Genomic DNA, 17,878 nt, shown 5'->3' on the forward strand with positions numbered 1-17,878 from the left:
TGATGTTCCATGTTTTAAATGTTATCTTTACTCGTTTCTGCGTACTCGATATACGTCCTTATTATGTCCTCCACCAGCAAAATCACACGCATGGGCGCGATGCACTAAAGATAGATGTGCATTCTTCAATATGTCGGGTATATTACGAATTGCCTTGAAGCAATCTTACATATATTGTTGTAACTTTTGCAACTCATGAACTTCCCTCGCGTAAACTAGATATTTAAATGGCCCCACAAGTAAAAGTCCAATCGATTTATATCGGGTAAGTGAGCAGAGTAGACATGTCGACTATCTCTTCTCATCCATCAGTTAATAAATGTAGCCTGTACATATGCACAAACTTGCCTTTGAAAATGTGGTGGAGCACCATCATGTATGAACAACATATGATGTCTCTCTTCCAGAGGTATTACCTGATCAGGATATTAGTGCGGTGTTTCGAGGAGGGCGCTGGTGTTGTGTTTATATCAGTTTCTAGGTAAGCACTGTGGGACAGGGGAGCGGAGAGCGTCACTCTGCAGTGTATGCAACGATTTCTAAAAGTTGCAGTTTACATGCTATAAGTAACCTAATCTGTTTCGCTTAATAAAGAGCGCCATAAATTATATAGTTGTTATTGAATGCAGGAATGGTTATTCGTGCAGTAATGCAGATGTATTGTGGATAATGACATATTCATGGAAACTTACATAATACATATGCATGGAACAACGTAGCACGCAAGTGAGTTTCTACTATGTATAAAGCAGATTGTATAAAAATTAATTACTTTTTGATTTCGTTATAAGACAGGAATAACGATGCCAATGACTAAAAGATAAATAAAGGGTTGGTGATTTAGAGACTTGCGCATTATCTTGTAACTGTAAGTTTAAATCAAGTTAAGGTTCTGTTTGTTTTAAATGTATTATTATCGGTTGACAAATAAATTATTTTCTCGAGTTTTAGCCAAGGAAGAATTCCGATACGTTTCTAGTCGAGAACTGTGGAAATCGTCTCCGTTGCTCTATTGGTTAGCGCATGTGCCTTTGTTGTACATGGTTCTGGGTTGAAATCCCAGTGAGAGCTCAAAAATTAATTTTACCGCCTTTCACTTTCATTAATCATCTGTCTCCTCTAGCATAAAGAGCATAATCATGGGACGTTAAACTAAAGAAATTTCATTTCATTTTTTCGATGAATGTGAACCCTTTGGGGCAAAAATGAAGTGAAAAAGAAATGTTTCCTTCATTTTTTAAAGGGCTATGGGATTGGATAACTTGCCTTTCGGGATTGACTTGTAAAATCTTATTACAGTGCATTTTTCTTTTAGGATTATTATCGAAATCCATCCTTTTGGTAAATGTGGAATAAAAGTATTGATAAAACATCAGCGTATGGGTAATGTAAGCGTAAGTATCACTGCTTCAACACATAATAAACTCACAACTTTTATGTATGGATGTGGAAATTCCCCTTGAAATCCCTTTGAACTTCTTCCACTCTAGGTCTCAGGTGACAAAGAGTTGATTGTACTACCTGTTTTCATACACAATATAATTTTAAAACTTGGGAGCCTAGTGTTATCTTTGTGTCTGTAATACATAATCATGTGTCGATTGACTTCAGAGGACTGAGCTCGTAAGCACAAGTTGCATATGGTTCAAACATATCAAATGTACGGTCTTGTTTAACAAAACTTGCCTTTTCCCCTCCTCCATCTGAAAAGCCTATATTGTTGTCCACATATGAAATTCAAAGACAATAATCTTTAAACAGCTGTATTTTTATTTCAAGTCTAAGTATTAAAATGTGCTACGTATGGTTACAAGAGATTGGGTGTTTTTTTTCTCTAATACTGAACTTTTGTACCTAACATTGTCACTCATCTTATTCTTCATGGATTGATGTAAAAATCGGCATCGTAATTTCCGGCCAATTGTTTCATCACCGGTATCTTTGAGCAATGAGATAACAGTGGAAGAAAAACTTATGCAAGTGGTTTCATTATTCAAATACATATCTATTCAATCTAATTAGTTTCAGAAGTAGCAATAATTTTATAACAACATAATGCCTGTAATAGTTACCCTGTAAATATATTTTGTATTTCTTCTTTCATACGTAATTCGTTTTTTTCTGAATTTCACTGAGTTCAACTCCTTGGAAGGACAAGGAACCTTTAATTGTCAGGCACCGCACTTTAAACTTTAATCGCTCCCCTATCGCCACCAATGTAATACTGGGTATATTTCTTTTAAATAAAGTTTTCAAAATATGGCAGAAATACTGGAACTTTTAAATGACCAAACCATGCTAAATAATTACAGGTTAGACATCAGAGAGAGTTATCTTTATCTACCATCTCAATCAGGGGCGGATCCAAGTCTCCTTCGGAGGCGGTTACGAGTGTGACGGTGAAAGATTATCAGTTTCTCTCTGACCGGACTTCTGCAGCGCATCCGAAAATGATCTCAATGCAAAAGAATATTGTTACTCAAGACACTGCTTAGACAATCGATCGGAGATCACATGGTCCAACTTGGTCACAATTTAGAAGACGTCTTATCTCAAAACTATTCAATCGAACTTGCTTTAAACAATGAAAGCGCAGTTGTCAAAGTTGATTCACAAAGATGAACTTCGAGGTTTTGTTAATAGGAGAAGTAGGAATTCGTTACACTCGAATGCTACGTAGTTTTTGGTGTTTCTCTGTACAACACTGAGGCTAGTTTATTCGCAAGTTATTGCCAAATTAATATGGAGGGTGTATGCACTTTTTTTTTCTTTTTTTTTTTTTTTTTGCAGTCCCTTAAAGTGTTCTGGAAATAACTTCTATAAATTTTGAAATTGTGTTTCTCTTAACTTGAACATATGCTTGGAGTGGTTTATTATAAACAGGAAAAAAATAACTGTGATAGATTAATTAGAAGTAATCCGGTTAGAAACACTGTTGTTTGTATTTTAGTTCCAAAACCTGTAACCTGCACTCGTTTGCTGGTCAGGTAATACAAATTAATATTTCATCAAGTCATCTACATGGTTGCCAACTTTACACCTCCAAATTTTTCATTTTTTTATTTTTCTTTTTTGTGACAATTCAATTTTTCCTTCTTTCTTCTGAAATAAATTCTTTAAAAAATTGGAATGTTACACTTCACTCATACAACTATCATTCTCTTGCAGAGTGATTAACTGTGTCGTAGACAATTTATGTATTCTCTGTATCTACGGGTCTTTTGAAGCAGCATAACGTGTGGCCCGCGAGCGCTTTTATGCGGAGGAGGTTGTTACACTGTTACTTACCAGACGTTGCCTGATTCTTCTGCTTGGTGACACAAACAGTCATATATCCCACCAGGGCACAACTGGTTTCTTTAATCCATGTTTAGCTTTCCAAAAGTTCGTCACCCAACTAAGACTAACAGATATTTGGCCAATTCTAATCATAATCATCATTTCACATATAAGTCGGCGAGATTTCAGTCTCGCTTGGATATGTGTTTTATTTTGAAAGAATATCTACCTAGTGTGTTTGACATTCAAAATTTACCTTTGAGCTTTTTGGATCACTCACCATTAAAGCTCACATTAAGATTTCCCAAGAATATTGTCCGGTTGTATGGTCGTATCTTTTGGAAATTAAATAGTCAGCTTTTAACCGACATGATACAACTCTTTGCTGATAGATGGGAACAGTAGACACGGACACAGACAGCTTACTCGAACATAAAATACGTGGTGGTGTGTTATTTAGTCAAACCCAAAATTCGTTTGTTCTTTCAAGGAATGTGCAAACAAAAACATCAGAGATATAGAGAAACTTCTGAATTTCTATATGCTACCTTGTGTGATCTCTGGAAGTAACCAAGTAGTACTTCAGATATAGCCGCCATCATTCGAGTGAAGCATCACTTATAACAGCTCAAAATTAGAACATTATTTTAGTGTATGCGTTAATGAAGGGACACGGGCAGAATGGTTTCGGAACCTATCTCCTTATACCACTACATATAAGTTACAACGCCAAAACTCACAATGTATCACAGAGGTGACTTCCCTCCACGACGGGAACAACCTTTACGATAGCTGATGAACACTACGCCCACTTTCATGAATTTTACGCCCAGCTTTTCTCACTTCAGCGCGCGATGCCTCGTTATCAGCTACCTTTGTTGCCAGCATTCCACAGAGCCTTTCCGATGAAGAACGATAACAACTAGTCATACCTGTAACTCTTCAAGAAATACAAAAAGTTCTCCGCACGACCCCTGGAAAAGATGGGCTCATCTACCAGCTTTATGTGACATTTTTTCTTTACTGGGTCCCATCTTATGCAATCAGTAACTTTTTATTGTAAGGTAGTCCAATTTATCAGCATGAAGGGATTATTATTTTGCTACCCAAAGGAGGAAACCCAAGTGATGTTGCAGATTATCGATCTATCACTCTGCTCAATACAGACTATAAAATGTTCACTGCTATCATTACTCAACGTATCAAGAAGATGATCTAACCGTACATCAGTTCAGCTTAAATGGCGCTTCATAGTGAACGGAACATACATACGGCTCTCGCCACCATTCGAGATATTCTTGCATATTTCAAATTTAAAGGACTCCCTATAGGTTTGCTTGCTTGCGATTTTCACAACGCCTTTGACACTGTGTCACACGACTATGTACGTATATAGGGTTTTGCAAGGCTACAATTTTCCTGCCAAAATTAAATCGGTAATGCTTCACCTGTACACAGGAGCGACTTTGCAGTTACAAATAAATTGTCGTCTTCTTCCATCTTTTGAAATCCTCCGAGTATTCGTCAAGGATGTTGGCATTCAGGTCTTCTGTTTTGTCTTGCCCTCGAGTCTTTACTCCATTAATTGTTGACGCTTAATGCAGGCGACACTCGTCCCTTTCGCCAACTAACAGCCATTGCCTTCATGAATGATCTGACTATTTCTTGCTCAACCCCTCAACAGCTCATGTGTGCGTTACATCAAGTGGACTTGTTCTCTCGTGCAAGCGGCCCTCACCTCAATATGCGGAAAACAATTATCCTTTCTGTACACAATTTTCATTCTTTATTACCCGACCACCTGTCACAAGCATTTGTTCATACAACACATAAGACTATTTTAGGTGTTCGTTTCACCGCTGAGCCAACCCGTTCCTACGATCACATTTGGAGCTCATTACTTCGAACTTTGCGTCTGCAGCTGGCAGATACCCGCCTGCGCTCTCTTCCGCTTGCTCACAAAATTCACTATTTAAATATGTATGTCAGCTCTAAGTTATGGTTCACTGCCCGGATTTTTCCACTGCCAGAAAAATATGCTCGCCAAATTGATATAATCTATGAATGGTTCATTTGAGAAACTTATGTGTTTTGTGTGAAAAGACAGATGCTCTATCTTCAACGTAATCAAGGAGATTTCGGACTTTTTAGTGTCCGTCACAAATGTCTCGCATTATATATGGGCACAGCCAAGATGCATATAGACAATGAATTATTGACACTACAGACAGCTCAATGGCTTCAATGTTGATTGTCTCACCTCTGCCTAACAATAATCCCGCATATGTTCGCTTTCCAAATATGTGCCCTTCGTACAATTTACAATTAGTGCTCGCATTGTCCACAGCGCCTTTGGAGGGTATTCCGGAATGTTGGACACCAAAAATACTGTATTCTGTGTTACTTACTCCGACTGTTCAAAGTGTCATACCCCTATATTAGCAACGAACACCAGATGGTAATTGGACGACTATTTGGAAAGCAATTCATCTATCCTACATCAGACGAGTAAAAATTGCGGTTCAACCTAGAAGTAATTGTAATAAAAGTTATTTTTATTGTTTCTTGTCCTATTGAGTGTCCTGAATAACATATCAAAAGTCTACCAAAATCTGACTAGGGGAAAGCCGCCATCTTGGATATTTTCATAAACCATTTTGATAAACGTTTCTTCTAATATCTTCGCAATAAATCAAGCTAGAGACTTGGTTATTGTCCCAAATTGAAGCTAATAAATAATACAATTACCGAAATGTACAATTGGTATAATTGTATGCAGAATTATTTAAATATGGTTATTGTTAGGCTGAAAGCGTTGTTGGGCTGGTCTTATTATGTAACTTTCATGGCTATTAACTATGAAATCCTTAGAGATACTGGAAAACACTCCGTAATAAAATTAATAGATCTTAGTCTCACCTTTCCATCGACACCAAAACTGTTTATTTATGTCTGAAAATTAAAGAGCTACGTAGTTTTATGTGATGCAGGGTGTAGTATTTTGATCCACTCACATACGCAATTCAGGTACTGTATTTAGACATCAAGACAAAAAGAAATTTGGTAGAAACAACAAATGGAAGTTTGGATCGCGCATTAAAAAAAAAGTAAATCCACTTCTATAAGGCCTATTTTCATCAAGTTGGTACCGAGGTAAAGGGCATAAGCTATAGATGAAGGGATAAACATGGACTTTCAATAAATTACAATTCACATGTATAATTAAATATGTTTCATTGACATTATTTGGTACAAAATATCATTAGGAAACTTATATACCGTAATTATAACAGTTCTTTTTACATGTTTTTCGCATTTCGCATTTTACATTGTTATCATTGTTGTTGTGAAAAGTATATGGCGCTACGAAGCTGACTACTCCAACGATAATGTACGTTTATTAAGGCCACCAACATTATCACTATATATGAATAATCATATACAGAATATCTTTTTATTAACATACACAATTGTTTTAACAAATACAGATGAACAGCAAAAGAGCTTTCTTATTTAACTCAGAAATATATTCAAATGAACAAACCAGTTTTTATGGTTGCTTTCAAATGAACCAAAAATTACGAAAGTAACTCAGTGAACACCAGAAAGAATAGTATGCACTCTTTTCATAATTTATCATGATCCAAAAGGAAAAACCACAATCAAGCGTAATTATCTTTCTTCAATCACAATTGCACAAAGCAGCAGGTGAAGCATTGTCACCAGAATTAGTCATCATGCTTTCCGAGTCCACTTCTGTCAAATCTGTTACATTATGACTTGTGATTCCATGGCATTCATAGCAGTCACTTGAGCAATCAAGACCATGTTTCTTTCAGTTGCATTGCATACTAGATCACAGAGTTGTAGAGCAGCCACATATTATGAGCTTCAACAACTACTCAGGTGCGGGGAGTTGGGCTATCTTCAGATGTCCATCACGGAGTTCCCTTCCTCATTGAGGCGGATCGAGGTCATTGGAAAGCCGGGCCTGAACGTGAAGATATGCACGTAGAGAGTCATAATAGAATTCATCTTCAGTAGGCGGCAGTACTTCAGGCGTCACTTGAACTGTCTATTTAAATGTTTTGGAAATAAACTTGTGATAGCGAATGTCATTGAGGGTTTTACCAATTCGATCCCCTATAGACACGCCATAGCTTTATTATCAGATGTCCTGATATGTTCTTGTGTTCTCCCTGCAGTTCTGATGATTTCAGCCTGTTCTTTCAAACACTCGTTCTTCCGCAAGGCTAGAATGGAATCCCGTTTCCCTAACCCATACGGTTTGTATATACTGTCACTTCCCAGTACTGCATCACCCAGTGTTTGTTTCATTGCCCTAATATCGTAGATCATCACACTTACGGAACTTTTCTTTGGTTCAGGACACACCAAAACATCATTGAGTTTGTTGTCGAAATGGTGGACTAACAAGACTATAGCACGGCCAACAAGAGATTTTCTCTGACGTTTCTTACCACATGCGGTGGGACATTGCAGCCCCTACTTTGATATCAGTGTTACCAACCACGATCACTCTGTCTTATACCATTAATTAAATTGCCACTACAGTTGCACCGAAAAAAACCTTGACACGCGAGTAGTGGCAATGTTACTGCGAGCTATCAGAGACGTTCTCTTACTAGACGCACGTTCTCACTACTAGACGTTCTCTTACTTTTATAGAAGGTCAGCATCTTCACGTATAACTGCTGTCGGAAACATCTGCGATCTTTCAATAGCTTCCCACACAGCAATGAAATATTTTCAAAACGTTTCTAAAACGTGCCATCATTTTCCTTTAGAAAATATATCCTACTTCCCTTAAGGAAATATATTCCATATGTTGTTGAAAACATTTTCCACATAATACTGAAAATATTCTCTGAATACACTCAAAAACGTTGTAGAAATATTTTATACGCCGTTAGAAAAGTTTTCCTAAAAATGTTTCCTGTACGATTTCCAAACATTACTGAAAAAGTATTTGAAACGTTTTATACAATGTTAACGGAATGGTTTTTAAAATGTTTCTCATGGAATATTTTAAAATTATTTACCAATAACGCAGACAATATTTTCCTACATATGCCAAAATATTTTCTTTACATGACAAAATATATTTAGTGAATACTAGCAGCGTTCACCCCGCTTCGCTGCGGTCACCCCGGAACGCAATAAACTTTGTTACTTAGATAATTTTTACTTTTTCGCTTTCAAGTGATATGATAAAAACCATAGAAGATTGCAGTAAATCTTAACATTATATCGCCTGTCATTTATGTTAACCCGCCCCGCTTCGCTGCGGTCATCCCGGTGCTGGCATATTGTAAAAGTGTCTGTAAAAATAAGCAAATCAATTAAAAAATTTTAAACAGAAGATTCAAGCTATTTTCCGCTGTATATCGCCTGTCATTTATGTTAACCCGCCGAGTGACACGGTCATGCGGGTTGCATATAAATACGTTTATTTTTACCTATGATGAACTAATAACAAAGGATTTGTACGTTATGGACACCTGAATGGTCAATTATCTCAAGACACTGGTAATTAAAAATTAAAGTGATATGATAAAAACCATCTAGGGTCCAAATCCTAATAACCCCCCAAAAATGAAAGAAATTGGTTCAGCCGTATTAGCGTGATGAGCGGACAAAAAATTGTACGTTCTCTTTTATATATATAGATTTTTTGTACATCACAGAAAATATTTAAAGAAGTTTCTGTGCATGACAAAATATTTAGGGAATATTTTGTGTACATGACAAAATATTTACAGAATATTTTCTGTACATGATAGAACCCAAAGCCCATAGGCCAATTCGGTTACTACTGCAGATACGAAAACAAGGTAAGATACAGAAGGAAATTTTTAAAATGCAGCAAGTTTTGTTTTTATATTAGTATACCGCCCAATAGTAACGAAAAGTACAACGCTGCCACTGTTGGACAACACCGAATGAAAGAAAGTGTGGTTTGAAATTATTTGGACCAAAGGGAACGGAAAGACACAATGAAAAATATAGTGCAAGACCCAATTTCGCGTCCTTCGTATCTGCTCCTCCCCCCCCCCCCCACACACACACCGTGGTTGCTACGCCTCTGGCATGGATGTTGCATTTGCATGTTTATCCTTCACTGTGTCTCCTTTCAATTCTTCTCGGTGTAGCTAAATTCAAACCACACATTCTTTCATTCGTGTAGCCCGACATGATGTATGGTAACGCATTTTCTTTATTGAGCGGTACACTAGTACAAAAACAAAAGTGTTGCTGAAATTTAAAAGAGTCCTTACATATCTTACCGTTTCCATACCTGCAATAGTAACCGAGTTGGCCTATGGGCTCCGGACTTTTGCGTCGCTCTGCATATACGGTATAACGGCTTCTTGCTGGGAACAAATAGTGGGTTGAAAACAAGGCGGCCAGGCTGTGACATAGCAGCTGGAAGAAAACATAAGATTCTTCTGTACAATTTTACCTGCTTAGACGTCTTTGCCTCACTCTGTCTTCATGACGAGGAACCATTGACTCAGACAAAAAATAGATAAATAACTAAAAACAAAATAAAAATAAAATACTACTACTACTACTACTACTACTAATAATAATAATAATAATAATAATAATAATAATAATAATAATAATAATAATAATAATAATTATTATTATTATTATTATTATTATTATTATTATTATAAACAGTGTAAATTATAACTACAATGTAAACAGTGTAATGTAATAAACAGTGTAATGTTAACTTGCTCTCATAATTTTAAGCATTTTTTTAAACTCAAAATCTTATTTACACACAAAATGTTTCTGGGTGTTTCACTGGTACTACTGATATGTGGACACGCTGTGCATATATGTTGGGGTGTCTTATGTGACTTACGACATTCAAACTGCACATCAGTGTGTTCACAATCGTCGCCTGCCAGTTTTGAAAGCGGCTGTATTGGATTTTTTTTTTTTAATACGAAAAGGATTGAAGTTTAGACATCCATTTCAAGAAACAATTGTTGGCAATCCTTTTCCTATCTTAAAAATAATAAATCCAATATAGCCGCTTTGTAAACTGGCACGCGATGATTGTGAAGGCTCTAATTTGCAGTCTGAACCTCGCAACATCACATAAGACACCCCAACATACATAGACGGCGTGGCCACATACCAGTAGTAGCAGTGGAACACCCAGGTGCATTCTGTGTGTAAATAAGATTTTGAGTTAATAATAATAATAATAATAATAATAAAAGCAGCTTAAAATTATGAGAGCAAGCTAACATTATGTAGTTATAATTTACACTGTACACTATAATAAATATACATCTATATAAGTTTATATCGGTTAGTAGTTAAATAAAAATATAAATGTACACTATTCTGGCATTATTTATTTAAATACTCTTCAGCAGCATCTTCATGCTGCTCGTATTATTTGTTTCTATACATTAAGAACAATCTTCTCAAATATCAGAAATTCACATTTTAACTTGTAAACACTTGTTCTAGAAAATTATGTCACTGACACTAATTAAAAAAAAATCAACAACAATATTTATGTGTTGCTGAAAATATGTTCTACAAATCTACGGCGCATGGGGAATAGATCTTTTCACGAAATGTCACTTTTTGCAACTTTCAAGAAATATTACATTGTTGAATAACCAGAAAACGTATTTGCTTCTTTATAATGTCACTTTTGATTACCACAACTAACTATAAATTCGACGCTGCGAATTGTCAGTTAAAGTTCTGTGGAACTGCAGCTGAATTCTTAACTGATCTTCTTGTTCGTCTCTGTATGACATGTTGAAGCCAAATCCCAATAATCTACGCGATCTCATCGTTAGTTACGTTTACGTTTCTCTTGTGTTACACAGTTTCTGAAAATAAAAATAATAGGCAGCGTTTAATAACATAATAACAGCAGGGAATGATTAAAGATCAATTATTACATCTTAAACTTACAAAAATATTTAAAATGTTTGTGCAGGACCTACAGCAACTTGTGAAGACAATATTGTGTTACAAAAGTAACATCCTGAAGAAAATGTAAATGGCAAGGAAGACAACAACTACAGCTGAAAGTGACATACCTTAGAATGTAGCTTAATTACGGACGTTGTAACATGTTGAAGCGGTCACACATTTATTTTTAAAAAGTATAGCATCTTATAAATATTAAACCTAATATTAAAATAATAATAATAATAATAATAATAATAATTTGAAAACATGTGGCAGCATTTGAGTTGATGAAGAACTAGCGTCTCATTCCGAATGCTCTGATCTCAAATCTGGACCCGATCATCCTTTTTCCCTCAGTCGTACCAGGTGAATGCCGAGGTGGTTACTAAGGCCTTGATGACCGCTACCTTGCTTGATTTCTTTTCCCACGGAGCAGGCCATACATATTACTTTGCCTTATACAAATGAATAATTTTGATAACGTTGCATTGCAAAGAATACAAAAAATCGCGAATATAGGAATGAATCATGAAATGCTCAAAAAAACTACCAACATGACAGAACAATTCAGTAAAAGGATGAAATGAAAGGTAAGGGGAAAAAACAAGGAATGTCCATGTGTGTGCTTTATTGGGTACTTTGTCCTATGTGATGGTGACTATTGGTACTATTTGCCTGTATATATATATATGCATCCGTAGATGTAAAAATATCTATGTAAAAACAGGCAAAAGATTTGATTAAGCCTATGCCTTTTTACGAGGTTTTCAATATTAAAACACCGTTTTCTCAAAAATACAATTTTGTGACATTCCTTCTATTTTCCCCTTACGATTCAAATATACTCTATACGTGTTCAACTCTCTCTTCCACGGACACTTAAATGGAACGTGTCACTTGAAGATGGGAAAATTGCGCATTTTGCTAAAATAAGGATTTTCAAAGTGTTTTAAATGTTATAACAGCGCTTGTAGTACATGCTTTTGGGAAATAAAGTTTACAGGAAGATGATTCTGAGAAGTATTCATGGCACAATAGTATGTATTTAAAGCGAAGAAAAAATAAAAAGGGCGCCAAAAAGTTTTTTTTTTACAAGAATTTAAACATAGTGTATCCCTCATCATATGACAACTTCTATGATTCTTTCCACTCTGAATCTAAGGTACGGCTTTTTTTAATGCATTCAGTGCATTCAGAACTTTATAAAGGTCTTACGTTGAAAAAATGGAATCTTAAAGTTTAACGTCCCACGGTTATGCGGTTAGGCTAAAGGAGATGGTGATAATGAGAAATGAGTGAAATGGTGGAATGAAGAAAGTGGGAGGAAATGGGAGAACCCCGAGAAAACCCACGAGCACGGTATTTGCCACCACAAAGTCCACACGGCGCGAGCTGGGATCGAACCAGGGACCCCAAGCACTGGAGGTGAACGCTCTACTACTGAGCCACCGCGCCCCCAGGTCTTACGTTGAATGTTGTATATCTTAGCGCGAAAGCAACTAATTCGCCCAAGGAAAGTCCAAAATCTAATAAGAACCACTTCCAATCACTTGATCACCTTAATTGCACCAATAATATACCAACGAAAAGCTCAAAAACCCAGGTGGGTTTTCCGGGCTGGGCCCAATTGGGCAAACCCTGATCACAATACAATACACACACACACACACACACACACATATATATATATATATATATATATATATATATATATATATATATATATATATATATATATATATATATATATATATATACGCAAATCGCAAAAGAATAATTGTAATCTTTCGGCAAATCTAGTCTGATGGCCCCCTTTAATTTTATATATGCCAGGTGAAATATTTACATGTCGCTTGCCACAAACCATTTAAGAGACAATAAGAAAATTAGCGAAAGAATTATAATTTTTCAACAATTATTTCGAGCAGCACGCCAATAGTAAACCTGCAGGCAGAATTAGGTAATACTCAAGCAGACTGTTTTACCAAATTTTGACCCATTTCTTGCATCTTCCGGTTTCTTTTTGCAGAGCATGCACTAAACGAAAAGAAATCCTTAAGTTTAATATCCCACGGTCATGCCGGTTAGGCTAAAGGAGACGGTGATAATGAGAAATAAAGAAAGTGGGAGGAAACGGGAGAACCCCGAGAAAACCCACGAGAAAGTCCACACGGCGCGAGCTGGGATCGAACCAGGGACCCCAAGCACCGAAGGTGAACGCTCTATCACTGAGCAACCGCGCCCCCCTATGTACTAAATGAGGAGCTCTAAAAGAAAAAGCGAAACAACTTCTGTTAGGTGGCCAGTAAAAAAGCACGCATGCTATCTGAGTCAGAGCAGAAGCACAGCAGGGGGCTCGAGCGACAGCGTAGCGAACAGGCACGTCAGCGACAAGGCAGGGGGGTACGCATAAACGAGGATGGTACAAAAACATTTACAATATTTGTAATTATTCTTATCTTCAAAAACACTTAATTTCGATCCTTAAAAAAATACCTTTCACAGCTAATACACGAGTGTTACACCGCCTTTCTTTCTTACCTTTACGACAGAAAATAGTGTATGTAGGGCTATTGCCTCTGTTCTGAATTTTTCTTCTTTAATAAATCTTTTCCACACTTTGCGCAGTTGATTTTACGCGCTTCACCATACCATGACTCTGTAGAAACTTTATAATCCTTCTCTCTTTATTACACAATTCTTAAAAAAAAAAAGTTTACATTACGGCCATCGCAGATGTTCACAACTGACGTATGAACCGGAAATTCCCGCCGCTTACTTCTACCCTATTTGCATTCACAATCCATTTCAATAAGCTGTGCAATGATAGAAATAACTTACATTAGCACTCTCATTCCTTCACGAAAAATATTTCACATCATATTTTATCTATAAATTTTGTTCTCGGCGTAAACGTCTGCTCGAGAGAACCCAAGAATTATTATAACCCAGTGGTGTATTTAAGGGGGGCTTCCGGGCTTAAGTCCCTTGAAATTGTACTTACTATATTAAAGTAAATGAATTATCTTGGAGAACAAAATTAGCCAAGCTCTTCTCCCCTGAAAAAAATTGTAAATACGTCATTAAAATGGTAATATAAGCGCAATTATCCCGTCACCAAAATAGAAATGTACGCGCCTACTCCCTTCGGAAGCATCCCCTCGGCCCCCCGCCTTCACCCTCCCTGATTCGGTTAGATGGCATTCGTGCTTTATCCACACATCAGGAATCAGTATAAATACGCAAATCGTAAAAGAATTGTAATTTTTCGACAATTAATTCTGACGGTCCCCTTGAATTTATAAGTGAAAAATTTATACGTCGCTTGGCGAAAATCATTAAATAGACAACAAGAAGGAAAGTAGCGAAAGAATCATATTTCACTAAGTATTTCGAGCAGTGCTTCTTCCAGACTTGTCTTAACTAGAATAGCACGAGCAATGCCCCCGGAACATTACTTTTGAAAGAAACACTGCTTTCGAGTGGCACACCAGAAGTAAAACTGCACGCAGAATTATTATAACCTGTCATAAAAATGGTAATGTACGAATCTTTTTAAACTCTTTACTTTGAGCAAGGCAGTGATATTATGTCAGTACATAGTATTGCCGAATGAGCATTAGCGAGTGAAGGCGGGTTAGAGCCCCGCAGGGCACGTTGTTTTCTCTTTCCTTCTTGGGAACTGTAACTGCAGAAACCGGTTCAGATCAATTGGTCATTGTCACTGCCTTGCCTAAAGTAAAGACTTGCTCGCATATTTTCCCTTTGGAAGCATCCCCTCGCTCCTGCTGACCTCCAACTTCGCAATGCTCTGACTCAGACAGTATTGGTGCGGGAAGCTTCTAGAACACAGGTCCCCCATATAGGTTAATAGATGTTTCTTTTCTGTACCAAATATTTAATTCACATAGTATTGCCGAGCGAGCGTTAGCAAGTGAAGGCGGGTTAGAGCCCCGCTGGGCACGTTGAATTCTGTCTTTATTACAGATAAATGGGAAGAGGAACCTGTGTTCTACAACCCTGCCTATTGGTGCTTTTTAGTGGCCACGTAGTACAGGCTGATTTATATTTTTTGCACTGTAGTTTTTACGTCATACATCCGGCAACGTATATATACACGCAAATCATAAAAGAATAACTATACTTTTTCGACAATTACATATGACGCTCTTTTTGAATTTTATCTATTCCATGTGACGTATTTCAAATCGCCTAGCGCAAATCTTTAGGAGACAATAAGGTTTGTGTATAGCCCGCTCCCCCCAGTTCATTGTCACCGGAACTGGAAGAGTCAGTACTACTACTACTTATATCGAGAACAGAACCCAACCAACCCCTGCGGGGCTTCTAACCCGTTCCTACTACTATTGCTACTATTACTACTACAGTGGTGCCCACCCCCCCTTATGTCCATGACGCACCCCCCCCAACTGTCTATCCGTATGTGTTCTTCCATGAAAAAATCTTCTTTTCGATTAATTTTACCCCCCCCATCAAACATATTTATATAGATTTTTAACCCCCCCCCAAATATTTCAATGACGCAGTTTGCGTCATAGCCCCCCCTTGTGGGCACCCCTGACTACTACCGCTACTAAAGCTACTACTACTATTTATACTAAAGCTTCCTTACCGCAAGATTTACATGTTAAATCTTTATAACATGCGATTCCGATTCATTATGAACTAGTATGAATCGTTAGAATCACTATGATTCGTTAAAAATCACTGGGGGGAGCGGGCTATACTCAATCCGACAATAAAAAGAAAATTATTAAAAGAATCTATTTTTCAGCAATTATTTCGACTGGTGAGCCAAAAGTAAACCTTCACGGTATTTTATGTATAGAGATGAAAAATAGAAATCTAGCATCCCATACCTTTATTAATTTGTAAACATAAATTTCTCGATAATACATAGTATACATGAGAACCCCCTGATCTGCGTTTCTTCTGTGTTCTATTACCATTTCTACATGAAATACCATAAATTTTCTACGTAGTGCAATATAAGAAGTACCCATGTGCACAAGACATGCGATATGCGTTAAATACCCCCTCCACACACACAGTCATAGATAAAGTACAAGGGCACTACACATGCAGATATAAAGTACAGGTACGTTCTTTTTTTATTTTTGTATCAGTCGATAAGTAAATAAAAGTCGCTTTGTTACCCCCTTTGTAAGTTCGTACATACTCAATGAATAATCCCTAAAAGTATGAGCGTCCTGCTTATTCGGGAACTGATGCAGCTTCATGTATACTATACAGACACTCAATCACTTATACAGACAATAAAACTAAATTATTTTATGTAATCGTTATACTTACCGACTTTTCTTGTCTATCTTTCTTTCTTCTTCACTATTAACAGTGTTGAGGTGTGCCACCGACTTCGGAAAAGTCTTGTTTTAGGCTATAAGTGTTGTGTTTGGTAGTTACACTCAGCTGATTATTTCCGTAAGTTCCCATATATCTTCTTCAGTTAAAGGAATATTACGAGCAATATACATAATCATCGTCTTCAATATTACTTTTTCTATATAAAGATATCTTCTTCAACATGATTGAATATACTGAGATTTATTTTATTTTATTTATTTATTTTTTAAATATTCCTTCTTGTCTTGACTTGTGAATTCAACATAGCGCGCAAGGAATGCTGGTACCTTTGATAAACAAATGACGGTTGATGTAGCGATGCTAATTAGCAATCTCACACACTGGATATCATAAATTTCAAATTTTTAACAAATATATTTCTTTGGTGCTGCTATAATTAGTATAATGATTGGTAATAATGCTACTACGATACTCTCGTGAGAGAATTTATTCAACATTCGATAAAATATTCTGGAAATAATTCTTAAAATATTGCATGAAAATATTTCATTTAAGTTACAGGACAAGATAACAAACACATTTCCATACAAAATTAATAGGAGTTTTAAAAATATTTCGGAGTATGTTTAGTACAAGGGGTCCAGAAGCACGTAAAAAAAATTACAGGAGAAATGAGTGATGCAAGTAGGGGAGAGGGGGGTACATTTGAACAGGGGGTACCTTTGAACATTTAAGATAACAGGCTAGAAATAATAGCATATCTGGTGGTTTCAAAATTTTTAGTTTGGCAAAACTGCGTTGCATGACGGTCAACTGTTATCTGCAATTTTAATGTAAATGTTGATGAACAGCAGTACTTTGTTATATTTGTGGGGTGAAAAGTTGGAATTTTTGTGAAGTTTTGTAAGATTTTTGACAGAAGCCTGTGTTTTGATATTATCTGCCATTCATTGCAGTAGCAAGTACATTAATTTACTTATCCAATGTTGCCCTTTGTATTTCACAATAGCTTGTACTATCTGGGTATTATCAAATTCTGCTTGATCATGCCGGTTGGGGCAGCTTTGAACAAAAATTAGGGGGCACATTTGAACATTGTTCTACCTATGCTTTTCTGAAAGTTATAAGTACCAGCAACTTGTTTGTGTTCCCAGACAATGAAGACAAATGTTCAGTACCAACTGCTGATATTGTGTGTGGACTTTCTAATTCTTGTCTGTCGTTTTCGATTACTTTTAAACTCTCGTCCGCCTCACTTGGGAGTTGAGTATAACCT

General features: G+C 36.6%; 1 long non-coding RNA gene across 1 annotated transcript; it reads right to left on the bottom strand.

Annotated features, from left to right (window-relative positions):
• Nucleotides 1–10,659: 10,659 nt before the first annotated feature.
• On the bottom strand, nucleotides 10,660–16,646 carry LOC145688993 (uncharacterized). Its single transcript, XR_014132051.1, has 2 exons — nucleotides 16,591–16,646; nucleotides 10,660–11,171 (listed from the first exon to the last, which is right to left on the bottom strand). It is a non-coding gene; the product is annotated as an uncharacterized LOC145688993 (long non-coding RNA).
• Between the last annotated feature and the right edge of the window lie 1,232 nt (nucleotides 16,647–17,878).

Source organism: Thermobia domestica, chromosome 7 (genome assembly GCF_964235325.1).
Source record: "Thermobia domestica chromosome 7, izTheDome1.hap1.1, whole genome shotgun sequence".
Classification (NCBI taxonomy): domain Eukaryota; kingdom Metazoa; phylum Arthropoda; class Insecta; order Zygentoma; family Lepismatidae; genus Thermobia; species Thermobia domestica.